General features: G+C 42.0%; 1 protein-coding gene across 3 annotated transcripts in view; it reads right to left on the bottom strand.

Moving 5' to 3' along the window:
• The window catches only part of casz1 (castor zinc finger 1), a 155,346-nt gene that overhangs the window by 75,543 nt on the left and 64,548 nt on the right, over nucleotides 1-15,255 (bottom strand). For all 3 annotated transcript variants that reach the window (XM_078083529.1, XM_078083531.1, XM_078083530.1), the window contains one exon: nucleotides 13,006-13,053. The gene's annotated coding sequence lies outside the window, so the exon portion shown is untranslated. The remainder of the gene's footprint in view (nucleotides 1-13,005; nucleotides 13,054-15,255) is intronic.

Below are 15,255 nucleotides of genomic sequence, written 5' to 3'. Positions count from 1 at the left end.
GTTGGTCAAGCTGCAAGGTAATAATAGTAAAAATAATACTTGAGCTATACTTTCTTCCACATAGGTACAGCATATCAATACAAATAACAAAAACCACTACAGTATATGTAACCTTGGTATTGGGGGAGGTTTCAGTTGACTGGGGAATTTTTTTCAATGTCCACAGGAGGGACAGCCCACTGGCCCTTTAGCTGCTGTCTTTGGGGCCGAAACCATTGCTTTTCCAAAGGAACTGTGGGGACTTTCGTTTGATGTGGCCTGCGGGTATTGTGTGGAGCACGCGGGAGAGTGTCGAGGGCAAGGTGGAGTGTGTACGCCCGTGAGAGTGTGTGTGCAGGCGTCCGTGCGCGTGACATGGCGGGGGTACATCAGTCAAAGGGCCGCCGGGGCCAGACGTTTGGCTGCCCCTGACAGTGCGCTCCAGGAGGGGCTGGTCTGGTGAAGGGCCCACTCCGAGTCCTCCGTTCCCCGGGACAAAAGCTACGGCCCGCTTGATAGATGTGAATTCAGCGGCTTTTGTGCCCAAAGCCCAGAGACATGCCGAGTGAGAAATCTGACCTTTGCCGAGAGTCAGATTGTGTTTTTGAACCCCTCTTGCAGTCGCTGGCAGTTAGGGGAGTGAGCGGGGGGGGTAAGGGGCGAGGGGGGGGGCGTGGGTGGAGGTCTGTCCTCACTGGGGGAGTGGACAGGTGGGAGATTACACAGGACGAGCCGCACAAAGCACTTCCACCACAGAGCAAACTTTAAACTCGACTAATTAAAATAGTGAGTGTTTTTCAGTAGACAATTGATGAAGTTTGCTCTTGATATTCACTGGCATGTTGTTTCCAAATTGGCAGGAAATTGAACGTGTAAAAGCTTAATTCTGAAGCAGGGTATTTTAGAGTGGGATTCAACAAGAGTTCACCGCGGTGTGATTCTAGGTTGTCTGTGATGTGGTATATTATTCCCTCTCACGTCTGTTTATATTGCGATATATATTTATTTTTAAGCAGAGAAGGAGCTGAATATTAAACGTACACACAAATACAGCCGGGACAATGATGACGGCAGTACACCACTTCTTGACGATCATCATTTGCATTTCTCATGACAAAGATTCTTCATTCAATTTTCATAATATGCTACGGAAATCAACTTGCAAAATGTCATAATAGGTACACACTCGATAGCAATTAACAGTTTGTATGAGGTATTTGTTACATTTGCACATTAGTCAGCGTACTGCACTGCACTTCTTATATTCATGCCCTGTTACATGATATAACATGAATTATGATGTAGCATGTTGCTTGGCGGCGGTGTGCTGAGAGCAGAGATTTTGTAGATAGATAAGGCCTAGGTTTTTGAGTCATACATTTTTCTTGACACTGCTTTCATCCCCCGGCCGTAATCATCATATCTCCCCCACTGCTCTCCCGGATGCAGACATCCATAATGCAATCTTCCTAATTTTGATCCCTAGCAATCTGGTTTTTAAAAGGGAGGGGAAAAAAAGGGGACATATTTCTGAAGGCTTGCTCCGTAATCATTTTAGACAGATAGCCTTTCCCATCGCAGATGAGCAAATATTTGTAAACCAGCTATCTAATGGAAAATTAGAGTGAAATTAGAGTGAAATTCATGACAGTGAAATCCGATTATGAGTAATTCTATTATGCCATCTTAGCCCACACAGCATATTTTTGTAGAGTTTTTTCCATAAATACCTATGCCAGGGGTCCTGCTAATCAAATAAAATTGAAATTCATCTTCCCATTAAATTCAATTAGCCGCAATTTCTAAAGCCTAACAAAGATTTTAATTACTAAATTATAAAATTCTCCCTAGCCAAATTGGGGAGAAAAATAGCGCATACCCTGTCTCTGAAAAACAAACCCATGAAAGGAAATTGTTGATCAAAAAAGATATCCAGGGGAAAATAACATTAGGGAGAGCACTGGGGCCTTTATTCAGCGAGTCTGGGTGGGGAGTGACGTGTGCCAAGCGCTAGGCTCCTGGGCCGGAGGAAATGAACTTAGCTGAGGTTCTCTCTGGCTCTAAATGTCTGCCCTCAGAGTTATTATGCTGTAATTGACTAATTGACACCTTAATTTCATTTATGGGGCTCCTGTGTTCATAAAGCAACCTCTGGGTGGGGCAGTGGTCTTGAGCGGAAGCAAGGAAGTCAACATCCAGGACACCAGGTAGGGCCTCAGGCCGTCGGCTCTGTGCTCGCCGGATGACGATTATGCGTTTGATAATGAAATGGTCAGGAGGAACATATTGACTTAGCAGAGGCTTAAGGAGCATCTTACTCATATGTTTAAATCCCTCTGATGCATGCTGATTGGTAATAATCATGCCTGTCCAGTCTTACAATCTGTCACTGCAGACATGAACGACCTCGTTCAGGGGTCAAAGGAGTTTTTTTCTTGGGAAGTAACGCTCTTAAACCCTCGAATGCGAAGGTTTTCGAGCTTCTTTAACTTCACAGGTGACCATAAGTGAATATTGCATTGCGGTTTTCCGGCTGCGTTCGAGCCACTGGGACCAGGAATTGTTGCTGGTCATGTTTAGTGGCGACCACACTGCTAATGGGACAGCTCCGGGGTCTCAGGTCAGCCACCAGGTCCATTTCCCAGCCACCCCCTGCTCCCCACCAGTGGGCCACTAAAATAACAGCCCAGCACCCTCTGCAGAATACAAAGGTCCAGCTGAAAAGGCACCTGCTGCTATTATTCACTTTAGCTGCTCTGGCCGCTCACGCTGTCTGTTTTAAAGGACACGAAGAAGGGAAAGACTGACTGGTAAATGATGAATTATTTAAAGTATGATGTCTAATTGTTTCAAGGAAGACATCTTGTCTCTGGAAGGCAGAGGCTCGGGTGTGGATGTGGGAGTGCGTGAGGATGGAGGGAGGAATCTCTATGAAGAGGTCTGTCTACTGTGTAATGCCGGCTGTCTTGTAGTTGAAGTGGCTGGGTAAATATGACCAAACTGAAACTTTAATCTGCTTTTTCCACACCCAAGCTGGCTGGGTATTAAAGATAATCTGTTTCGTGTGTCATATGGCGAGAGATATAGATGGAGCTAATTTTTTAGAGACAAATCTGATATTTGTCAACTGGCTGAAAAAAACCAGGGGATTTTCTCCTAATCCTCCCTCGGATGTGAAGGCGCGTTAACAGCGAAATGCAGATGGTGTTCTGTGCACGGAGAGTACCCAGCACTCAGCGCGCTGCATACGGAGAGGCACGGCTAGCCTCGGCAGGGCTCAACGCAACCCGCAGATAGCGAACTCCCCCTACATTCAATTAGCAAGTCGCTTGTGAAAGCAGAGGCCTCTTGGTTTTTTCCAAAGAGCAAACTTTGCAAAAAAAAACAAAAAACATTTCCCAGTTCGTTCTCTTTACTTTTGTTTCCTTGCTGACATAACATCCTTACTTCTAGGCTTTCTTCATCAAATATTTAGTTGAAACTCAATAGCAATGAGGAAAAGAAAACAAATTATAAATAAAACGGAGGCATAAATCTTTCAGGATCCTAATTCTACCTTTCCCTTGCAGTGTTTCTGTCTTTATTTTATCACATCAAGCAGTTTGCTTTCCGTTTCCACTGCAAGGCGTGGCTGACGTGACACTGGAAGGAAAAGCCCTTTATTATTCTGCTCTTTTGTTTTGGAACACTGTGTATTCAATGGTGTCACTTCTTTTATGCACAATTATGACTTGTGTAACTTGTTTTTATCAAAGACGGAAACAAGAAAACCTAATTTTAGCACAAGAATGCAAAATGACGCAGAACTTTGAATGCATCCTTAACTGCTTTGTGCCTCTGCATTACATTTAGCTTTGGATTGATATTCATTAAGTGGCGCTTTACAGACATCCAGTCAAATATAGAACCCGAACCCTCAAATTGACTACACAACTCAAGAAACATACCATATGGGCATGCATTGAAATACAGCAGACCGTATTATTGTGAATGGGCTTAGGATTGTGTGACCAAGTCATGACAATCTACCGTCCCGTCACAACCATTCCACACATTCTTGGTCGTTACCTTACTCAGGTGACAGGAGTCAGCCAGGGTTGCTTTTGAATGACATTAGTTAGCACGGGTCACTAATTAGCCCTATCTGGTTTTGCGTTAGCTTGCAGTGACCTGGCATGATTTTTTTTCCCATGGCAGGCGAGCTACCGGCACCCGCCTTGTCGATCGACCGGCCAATCGCGATCGACCTATTGGGCGCCCCTGTTCTAAACCAATTATTGAATATCTAGCTACTACGGTTGACAGTATGTACCAGATCAGACGAATATCAAGAGGTGAGAAAAGACGATTGCAGCATCACAAACTACAAGTGCAAACAAACAATAAGTGCTTAAAAACTGCCTTCACTTACACTCTAACAGTAACTCATGCAGTCACACTCGTTTCTGTCCTTGCTACAACAAGGCGCCACTTCTACAAGACAACCAAATCCAACCAGTAATGTATGCAATTACTGGAACACAAAATCTTTCACTCATTGATCCGAAAAAAGGGTTCGCTATTAAAGACTGTTAAAAACACGGGTATACAACATTTAGAGCGGCTGCTGGTAATAGCAGAAGGCAAGGATCTAAATTGAAACGCAACAGGCAAAGACGCTACATTAGTCTGCCCTGTGTGCATTTGTTCTGTACAAACAGACTATTATTGATTGGTAATACAATAGAAAAAGTTGACATTATATGCACTATGAAATTCAGCATTTTTTAACCTTCAGCTATCCTTGTCATTCCCTTGTAAAATAAATATTTAAATACACACAAGGAGGAAGAGAAGGGGGGAAAAATCACTAAAGCTCTTTTGCAGTAATTGGCTGAATAGCACAGGCAGCAGAAAATTTACAGGAAGACAACAGTGTGAAGGGGACTCGGTCACAGTGTAAAACTAAGCCCTCAGCACCAACTGGGGAGTAAGCAAGCCAGAGCAGCAAGCCAGCGTCTAGGTGCCAGCCTGGCATTTCTTAACTAGCACGAGGCACTTGTGCCTCCTTAGCTTTGGCAGTAAGCTGCAGATCACAGTCCATTTTCTGGACAGGTTAAGTAAATAACCCAAGCAAGCAGGCATAAGACAGTGACAGGGAAAGAGAAATCCCCCAAAGTCACTGTGGTGACACTCTACTAAATCCCATCAAACCGAGAAGGGAGGGGAGACAGGGAGGGAAGGAGGATGGTGTCCTCTTTGCAGCAGGTGTGTGTCCAACGGCATTGATGCAATAAAACCTCATTCAGTGTTCAGCCCTCCTCGAAGGACAGGCAGGGATAACACCTTAAACCCTGTGGCTTTATCTCCTGCAGATTTTCCATAAAATGCCAAGCCAGGGAGCCTGGGCCATGTGACTACCATGTAGGTCATGGTAGATGGGGGGTAGAAAGTGTGGGAGGTGAAGGGAGAGAGACAGAGTGGGGGAGGACGGGAGTTCTCTAATGCAACTGTTGAAAATAGCAAGCGGTAACCAGATTAGAACAATTAAGATTCTGCCTGTATTCGTTGCTGAAGAGAATAGAGAATTCAAACGTTAAGAGGAGATAGAAACTATGAAAATATACGGCTGAATGCTGCCAGATTTGACCTGTTGTGTATTGCATGTATTTATTCATCATTTCACTCAGACCACTTGCATCCGTTTTATAAAATTATCTATTAATAAAGAAAAGGTGCAACAAAATTTCCACATCGGATTATATTTACTTTAGGCTTGGTCAAAAAATGTGAATACATGGCATGTTCAAGAGTCCCTAAAAAAAAAAACGAAACTTGGCTTTTGGTCTCTGCATCAAAGACGTAACTGAGACACAAAGATATCTCTAAGTTCTTCCAGTTGACACAACCTTTGCGAAGCCCCCTCCTTTACACCACGATATGCATTATTCTTGTGACCACCGTGTGTGGCTATGGATGTGTGATGTTTCTCAGAGAAAAGTGAAGAATTCATGCGGAACTAAGATATTGTACCTTTGACCTTACAGCCACAAATCCCACGCACGCCGTATCTAGCCTCTTGGTTTGTCTTGTCATCTTGGTTTGTATTAAAGAATTTTCTGGTGAACTGGTTGATCATTATCCATGACATTTTCAGAGTACAGCGATATGTCAATATTCTAAAGCGCAATGGGATTGTATAATTGAACTACGGGCCCTTGGTTTCCATATGCTGTGGGCACAGGTTCCCAGTGGAATACCAGTGACGCTTGATGGGATGCAAAAGATGGACAGGATAAGGCTTTGTGCTGTTGACTGACCTTGACCTATTTGTTGACCCACATCCTCACTCAATCACATGATTCCATTTTGATCAATAAAACAGGTGAAAGTGCTAGAAAATGTAACACAATGGTGAATGTGCCCTCTCTGAATATGTGCATTTTTACATCAGTACTAAGCACCACTGGCGAGCTTTGTATAACCTGGCCTCAATCAAACTCAAAGGCACTATCCCTGTGAAAAAAGTATTGATCAGAACAAGCATCTATCCATGCATAAGAGCTTGTTTCAATTGATTTTTCCTCTTTGAGCCGAAAAATATAATAGAGTTGATATGAATTATGGGGTGTTTTGCTTCAATTCATCAACAGAGTCCAGATAATGTTTGCCGTTGCCAGGGAAACATGATAACAAGTTTTGTCTGTTGTTCAACAATCAATTACACTAATGGATTTGTGCTACTGTTTACAGGGAAACACACAGCATTCTGTAGAAGTCCAGCAATACTGTAGTAGATGGCTTATGGGAGACAGCAGACAGCATGTAGGGTTCTAAGTGGACTGCAGAGCAGCCAAAACATTTCATGCATCGAAGTTCTGTGTCTAAATTGTAGTTTATCCCCACAATATTACAAACAAGATGACGAATACAGCACAAAATGTATATATATATATCCATTGTGGAACAAAAATGGCAGCCCACTTGTATCCCTCCAAACTATCCCAGTTGTACCGTTCTGCTCAAAAGATTTGCAGTCTCTAATTCCCAAGCTCCAGACTGATCAGTGTTAAGTTAGTGCCACTTCCCCTAAAGCCTCCTGACATTAAGCCTTTATAAGACAGTTATGGGTATTACATTGGTCCTGCAACATAAACTACTTTTAGGCCTTTACCATCAAGTTTAAATAAAATAGCTACGGGAGCAGATTAAACGCAATAGGCCAATAGGCTACCTACTGCCTTGTTAACAGGCTGTTATTGTTCTTTTATCCTTGTACTAGTGTCTAGTTTTAGGCTTGGGGGCTCAATATAATTAATGTAGCTGAGATACCGTTTTATATATTGTAATTATAAAAGTTGTGTTTGTTCAAATGAATTTTTCTGGCCCTGCTTGAATCTCCGTTTATGTAAATGTGGGTGGGTGAGCTAGATAATAATAAACCAATACTAGCAGACTTGTGCAAAATAACTGAAACTTGATTTTGCTGCGGGAAATCATCCAGAGCACGACACAAGTGAGCATGCTAACCCACTAAAATCTTTGAAATCCATAAAAGACGTGTGAACTGGATGGACACTTTTCCATGACCAGATATCTGCAATGCCCCTCTTGAATCTCATGTTTGACTCTCAGCTGGAGCCTCCCTTCCAGCAGATTGCTATTTGCTTTCTCAGGGAAGCTAAACAGTGTGATACCAAATTATTATAACACACCCACCAGTTTTATTATTTATAAAAAAGGGAACCACCAGAACATCTTAGGACACATCTTCTCCACCCACTATTTTAAGACTGCTGAGAAATTGGCCGACCTTCTTGCCTGAGAATTCCTCGAAGTCAACTACTCGTCAACTATTGATCATCAACACTTTTCCAGAATTTCTTTAAAGCAAAGTGAAGGTTCCTCTCAATGACCCAGTTTTTCAGTTAACCCCTGTTCTACCAGGAAAGTACAATTATGATTTTAAATATCTTTTTTGAGGGAGTCGTGGCAGAGGTGGCTGCTTAAAGTTTTACAAAAATGGCATACATTAAAATAACAAAGGTGGGTTTGATTAACGGCACACGTAATGTGGCTGCATGTCGCGTGACGCAGATGATTTGGCCTTAGAAAAAGAAAGAAGTTCCATTCTAAAGTTGTATAAGAAAGACAAACCAACTTGATAACTCCCATGATATCTGGGAAAACTCGAATCAAAGATAACTTGTAATGCAGCATAATAGGAATTCAAAAAAGATCAACGCGCATGCATGTATAATAACACCGTCGACTGAATAAGAGAGATCTCCAAAATACGCAGACAAAAACTCAGCCAGCACTGAAGCATTATCCTGGCACCTCTCATTCACATCTCACCTAAGTGACCTTGATAGTACTGGTGGTTTTGGCCACATGGAAATAACCCAAGGATTGGGTTAAAATGTGTGTTCATTTTCATGTTCTCTGCTCCATAGCGTGCCACATTTGACCAAATTGTAACAGACCGTAACGGTATGCAAAGAATAAAAATAAATATTATAATTATCTCCAAAAATTTGAGCGGTTAGTTATTCAGTTTCTTATTTCTGATCCATTTTCATGGAACCATTTGTCATATTGAAATAGCAAGAAAAGCATTTAAAACTGACCACGTCTTTGCTTGTGTAACAGTGTTATATAGGTGATATCATCGGGACAAAACAACATAGCAGAAGCTATTCTAACTTCATTAGATGGAAGAAAAGAAACGTATTTCACTTATCGACAAAGTTTCTTAAGGCTTAAGCGTCTTCCCCGATCCAGGTCTTTGGACTGAAAATAATATGATGCTCCATCTTTGAAATATGTACTTTTCCTAAAGCATTGTTGATTGCCCTGTGTCCATTACTTGGAAGGATTATGATAATATTCCACATTGTGCTCGGCGTGATGCACAGGAAATTCAATACTCAAAAGGTTAATGCAATCAATTAGGATGACAAAGGAGTAAAGTAAAACCCTCCTGCTCGTGGAAAAAGGAGACAGCCGAAGAGAGGGGGAGAAAAAGGTATTGAAAGCTTGAATGGATCTACAGAGAGTAAAGAGGCACTTGAAACGACAGAAAAATGGCATTTATTCAACGCGTTCCGTCCAAGGCCCACAAAATGAAAGACGTGCAGCGTGTATTCACAAAGACAGAAAAAAGGCTCTCAGATAGTGAATTGCGTGACTCAGCTCTTAACCAGTTGTAATTGAACAATAAAAACGCAATACTTTAGTTTGAAGGTAATCAGATAGCTAGAAGTGCCAGGTGTTTCAACATCGATTCATAATGCTCATAAGGTTTCTATAGACTTTTCCCCCTTTCTGAGTCAAGTTTGTTTCATCACTCCATTCTCATGTGCATTGTTGCATGGGCTGAATATTAACAGCACGACAATTGTGTATGGGAGAGATATCTTTTGTTATTTAGATAGAAGTTACAATGCTATACAACACAAAGGAGTCTCATCATTGCAGATAAATGGATAAACGTGGATGACGGTATTGAGCTCCACAACCATTGTAATAATCCATATTACCTTTTCAGGCTCAGTCTGTCAAAATGATGATGTATTAATCACATTTCGGCAATCCTCCATGGCTAATGATAATGTTATGAGAGTCTGGTTGGCAATATTTCGCTAACGTGTGCGACGCCTATTTTCTGCCGATAAGTTGTGCAAGGAGAAAAGCCTAAAACCTTGTAATCCACTTAGGTGAGGCAGTAGACTTACCTACTTCTGCAACCACACAACCTCATAAATCTACTGCACCGTCACATTCTTAAGACTGCCACGCTTGAAAGAACTGCAGAAGATCCTTCAATCCACATTTTTTGTACCAAGTGAAGACATGTAACACATTTCAAGTAATTGCAGGAATTGTGTTGGCCAAGGCCCTGATAGATACAGTACACCACATACATCATTAAATCACATCCACACTTGCAAAAGCAAATAGTCTAAAAAAAAAAACAGGACCGCAGTATGGTCTCCAGTCTAATAACATTTATAACATTTGACATTTTGTTCCAGTGCGGAGTGATACAAACGCAGAATATTATGGATTAGACTCACAATCATTGATTTTCTGCCAAGCACTTTGAACTCCAGCCTCTTTATTCTACATTCCCCCAACTTCCATTCACTTCTACAATGGACAGATAAAGAGGTATGAGGAAAACAAGCACAAAAGCCAGGCTTAGGTGGTAACCAGGGCTCTATGCTTTGACCGTAAGAATTCCTCTTTTTTTTCACGGGCACAACTGCTGTAATTTGACCTACATCACATTTTTCTGTTTGGGCATTTTTGGGGTCCAGCAGCCACGTCACAGAAACAAAGGCCCAAAATGGGCTTTGAAGTCAGCCCTGAATGAAAGCGGCGGGGCTGACACATGAAATGCCCTCACAGTTGGGCTGCCCCCCCGTCAAAGGAAAAACAAATACTTTGAATGAGAGGGGGACACGCCGCTCCTGTCTGAGCTTCCTAAGGCCCCTGAGCCACCGCCGGGAGGTGGGCTTTCACGACGTGCCCGTAATGATAGATGGATTGGGAGAAAAGTCTATTCACATGGAGATGTTACATCATAAATATTTACACAGGACTGCCGTTTCCTTGTAGCTTTTACTTGTTTTGACACATTGGCAAAAAATTTGGAAAAAGTGAGAAGAGTGCCGCGAAAAGAGAAGGTGGTTCCTCGTTTTTGTTATTGTGCGATAGTACCAAATTGAGTTTTATGAATTGTTGCTCTTTTTTTTCTTTTCAGTGAGACAAATTGTATTTCCCAAGGCGAATTGTGGACTATTTGCCTTTAACCACGATTGAATTAACTTTTATTAGAGAATAATTTCCCTCCTACACACAAACATTTATAAACCAACAAAGCGCAAAACAAAGTGACTGACTTTCAATTAGAAATCATTATCAAACACATTTCTTTGTTTTCCACGAAGAACTACCATAAAACTGCTATATGCGAAAGTGTGACTATTTATCCCTTGAACGTCTCTGAAAGGCTCACAAAACGATGCGCGATCAGATGAGATGATCAGATCTGGACTCTCGGCTTTGCGACGATAATGTTGGACTGATCAACGCTATCGGTGAAAATTGCTAAAATGACAACAAAGGCAAAGAGGGATGGCAACTTCACTCTCTTCTCTGGTCGAAATTATCCCTCTATGTGTGTGTGTAACAAATCACTTTTTGCTGCCATGTTAATGCTTTTAATCCCGTATATTTCACCAGAATTTTAGCACAACAACACTTTACCTAAAAATCTGATCTGATCTTCCGCTGAGACCCGAGAGAGGTAAACGAGAGACACCATTGTTGTTGGTAAGCAGCCCTACAAATTTCTGTTCAGTGAGCTCAATTAAAAGCCTTGAAGTCCCCTGAGATTGTCCCTGGAACCAATGAAAACAAATTTGGCAGTTTAATTTTCTTCCCACTGTCTAAGAGAGGGACTGCGCTCTCTTGCCCAAGTCTGTGGGAGCCAAAAGGAGAGAAGGGATGTCATTTCAGCCGAGTGTTGGAGCCCTTGGCCTTTATTATTAGTTGCATTAACATATATCAAAAGCCAATTAAACTAACTGCACTCTGTTATGTTGTTGTTATGCGGTTAAACGGGGGAAGACTTAAGTTAGTATAAGAAGTCACAAAGTTGACTCATACTTAACTTTGCTTCCAAATCAACCCATTCAAAGGGGTATTTTTGTGCATGTGCACCCGGGGAGTGGGGGACCTTTCAGGGGAAAAGTTGCTGTACTCAACCGCGTCTGCAGCTCCCATCCTCCCGTTGGTGCTACTTATTGTATCTATGTGTCGCCGTGTCGCGGAGAGAGCTGCACCGAACATGTTTCTGGAGCCCTGATTGATGCAAGGAGTGTGTCTGCGTCCGCTGTGTGAGTGACACCACCAGAGACAAAGGAGTGCGGTGTAGCCCTCCGCCTTGATTCTCGGCCACGCCGCACCCCCCACCCCCACCCTCCACCACCCCCCCCCCACGGTGATACTGAGGGTCTCCGGTTTGACATGAGACAGCCCACGGTGTCACTTCTGAATGTTTAGATCCCTCTTGACTAGGAGGCCAGGGGCAAGGGCTGTTGTGTGCATCCTCGTGACAGACTCCCACATCAGCATTGTGCTCATACCAGCTAACATCATTAGCACAGAAGGTTTCATCTCAGGGAGAGAAAGAAAAAAGCAACCCAGTTTCTTCGAGTCACAAGTCATTAGCGTCCTCTCGAGAGTCAAATTGTACAGAGGCAGATTTTTTTTTGTTTTTTTATCAGCAACAAAAGGTTTTATACTCTTGTTAATTTGGTGGATGTCATCTGTAGTTAGATGTCTGTGTCTAATGCCTGTTACAGTAATAAATGCCAAAAGTGGAAAAATTATATTATTTTGTCAAGATGACAGTGTGGGATGTTGCGACAACAAGATCTAGACATAAAGCAGACATAAAAGAATATCCAGTTATAATGAATGGAACAACATAACAGGGAGGATAACGTAATCTTGCATACGTGCTGGTATATTTAATATTAATGATGGTGTCACAATATATGCGCTATAACTACCAGGGAAAAGCTTATGTAACTTCAAATACTCACTGTTTCTTTAACATTTTAGTATTTTAAGTAACACACAGCGCTGTTTTTGTCATAAAACTGATAAACCAGCAGTTTATATATTTCAAAGCAGCTTATTGCTCTCGTAGTTTGGAGCTGTCTGCCGGGGTTTCACATACGCAGTGGTGGAAGTGCGTTTTACTGTATAGATCCCTCATAACAAGAGAGAGTGACAGAGAGAAAGCCATCTTTGGAAAACAGATACATCAGAGTGCCGGTATAGTGTACGACATTGCTGTGAGTTAATCAGTTGGAAAATAAAACGGTGGGGTTCTAATAAGTCATTTGTCAATTTTTACAACCCCCAGACACATTGATCCATGGGGATTAATGAAGATGCCTGATATTGTTGTAGATATGAACAGGGAAGATGGCGGGGACAGTAATCAGTCATGTTGGGGATTTGTCCTACCTCGTTTTCTCTTCCTGGGGAGTCACTCCATTCGGGGACTCACTTCATCTGAGGAGGAGAGCAAAGGAGAAACATTAAAAACCCAGACAGACACTGATTATTCCGACGTCTATACGCATGCACATGCACACATGCTCTGCAGAGATCCATACATTTTACTCAAGTCATCTGATCGACAAAAAAAAAAAAGTAGCAAGCCGCCAGATGATGCAAATGTGTACTTTTGTTCACTCCTGTCCTTCTGATGCACCGTATCAAGGTCCACAGATACCAAGTCGGCACATCACAGCTGGGGAAACGGGGTTAGTGACCGAGGGAGGGGCAGCGGAGAAGCTACAGTTTGTAAAGCCCATGAAAGCCTGGGGAGCATCATACAGTACAGTCACCCACGTTTGTGCATATTTCAGCAGTTTGCCAGTAAAAATTTACCAACAGGCAGTAATCCGAGAATCATGCTTGGGAGAGAATAAGTAATTGCAGTTTCCTACTTGGTAGCTGAGAGTGACTTGGCACAATCTTGTCGAATAGAAAATTTAGCAAAACACTTTTTTAACAGAAATGCTAAACTACTAAAATAGTTCATGATGTAACAGTGCTTGGATAAAGAACAAAGTAAGTAGTGGGATACGTACTGCTGGTTCTGTATTCATACTGTGCTAGAATCATATAAATGGCTGACATATAGATGATGAACATCAACATCTTGTACATGCAGAAAAGCACAGTGCCTTATATGACTTATGTATTAACCCAGACACAGTGTTACATCAGGACACAAACTAACTTTGGCAGAACCAGTTGAGTCACTCCTAAATCCTCTCAAAAGTTTCCTAACCTTGAGAGCCCAAGCATCCCCGAAAAAGTAATAATAATTCCAACCTGATCTTCCTTCTTATTTTATATCTCCCCTCAGCAACCTAACTTATTCTCAGCAACAGTGCAGTTATTAATTCATGAGGCACTAATTAGTTCTTTGTTTAATTTTGTGTTAAACAGACTGACCGGAATGATAACGACTCGCGCTGTAGCGCTTCGGTCCCATGCCACTCCTGTTTGCTACAACAAGGGAGCATCGTGCGACTAGCATGATGAACCCAATTCCCTTCTAAGTTGCACTTCATTAAGTCAAAATGTGACAAGGAGCTTAGAGGAAGAACTGGCAGATCTGATCATACATAACAATGCAGGCCCAGCAAGTTTGAGGGTGGTGCTGGTGCGGAAGGTGTTGTGGGGGGTTGTGAATTTCCAGCATGCATGTTGATAATTTTCTATTTTTAACCCTTGGGGGCCGTCTTTCATTTTCCTTTAATTGTTTTTGTTCAGCGCTGCAGTGTCCTCTTTTTAAATTGCAGCTCCTATCAACTCCCCTGATCAACCCCTCGTGCAACATTGCAGGCAGACGAGTAAACAACAGGGTTGCCCTTCTCCATGATGCGCTGCAGACGCTCCAGTAAAATCTGTCACCCTTCCATCACTGCGCACACATCCAACCACAAATATGTATTTATATGTATCCGGTCATGAGAGAGGTTAAGTAGTACTCGCAAGTTGAAAAACCTGCTGACTGAAAGCAAAAAGTAAAACGGCGTGAGAAGGTCTGCCCATAATTCAAATACCTTCTTCAAGATGCTTTCGTTGAGTAAGGTTTTCAAGAATGTAGTCAACAACAAGCTTGTATTTTATAGAGCCATTTTTATAGATTCCACACTTAATTATATGTTTCTAAAAAAGTTCAGTGTTTTTTAAGTAACCCATACCTTTCATTATCAGGTATCAAATGTCCCTTTACGTGATTCCTGAATCTCAAGATTAGCTCTGAAGACGGTTTTAAACCCCAATCATTAACTTTGTACATGTGGCAGATAGCACCTTTTTGTTTTGTTTCCACTGAAAATCATCAGCTGACGAGCTCGGCTAAGATGTTTAGCCTCTCAAAGTATCTTCCCGCTGGCTGAAGATATGATAAAATCAAAAAGAAGACAAGTAATTACACTGTATAATAGGCAAGATTGGCATTTTCAAAATCATTTTCATGTGGATGGAAATGACATCGCATAGACTATTCTGTATTCAGTGGTGCAGATAAATAAACAAGGCATGGAGAAGAAGGGGGGCATACAGAACGCACAGTACAATGGCAAGCAGGTCAGTAATTAGAAACTCTGTTTGCACAGTAATAATTTTAATATATTCATCAGGAAACAGAGCATGCCTAGCATGATAAAATCCCATCAAGGAACATATCCCGAC

The sequence above is a fragment of the Gasterosteus aculeatus genome, chromosome 2, assembly GCF_964276395.1.
Source record: "Gasterosteus aculeatus chromosome 2, fGasAcu3.hap1.1, whole genome shotgun sequence".
Taxonomy (NCBI): Eukaryota; Metazoa; Chordata; class Actinopteri; order Perciformes; family Gasterosteidae; genus Gasterosteus; species Gasterosteus aculeatus.
The sequence above is the reverse complement of the archived record's forward strand: the minus strand, read 5'-3'. Positions and strand labels throughout refer to the sequence as shown.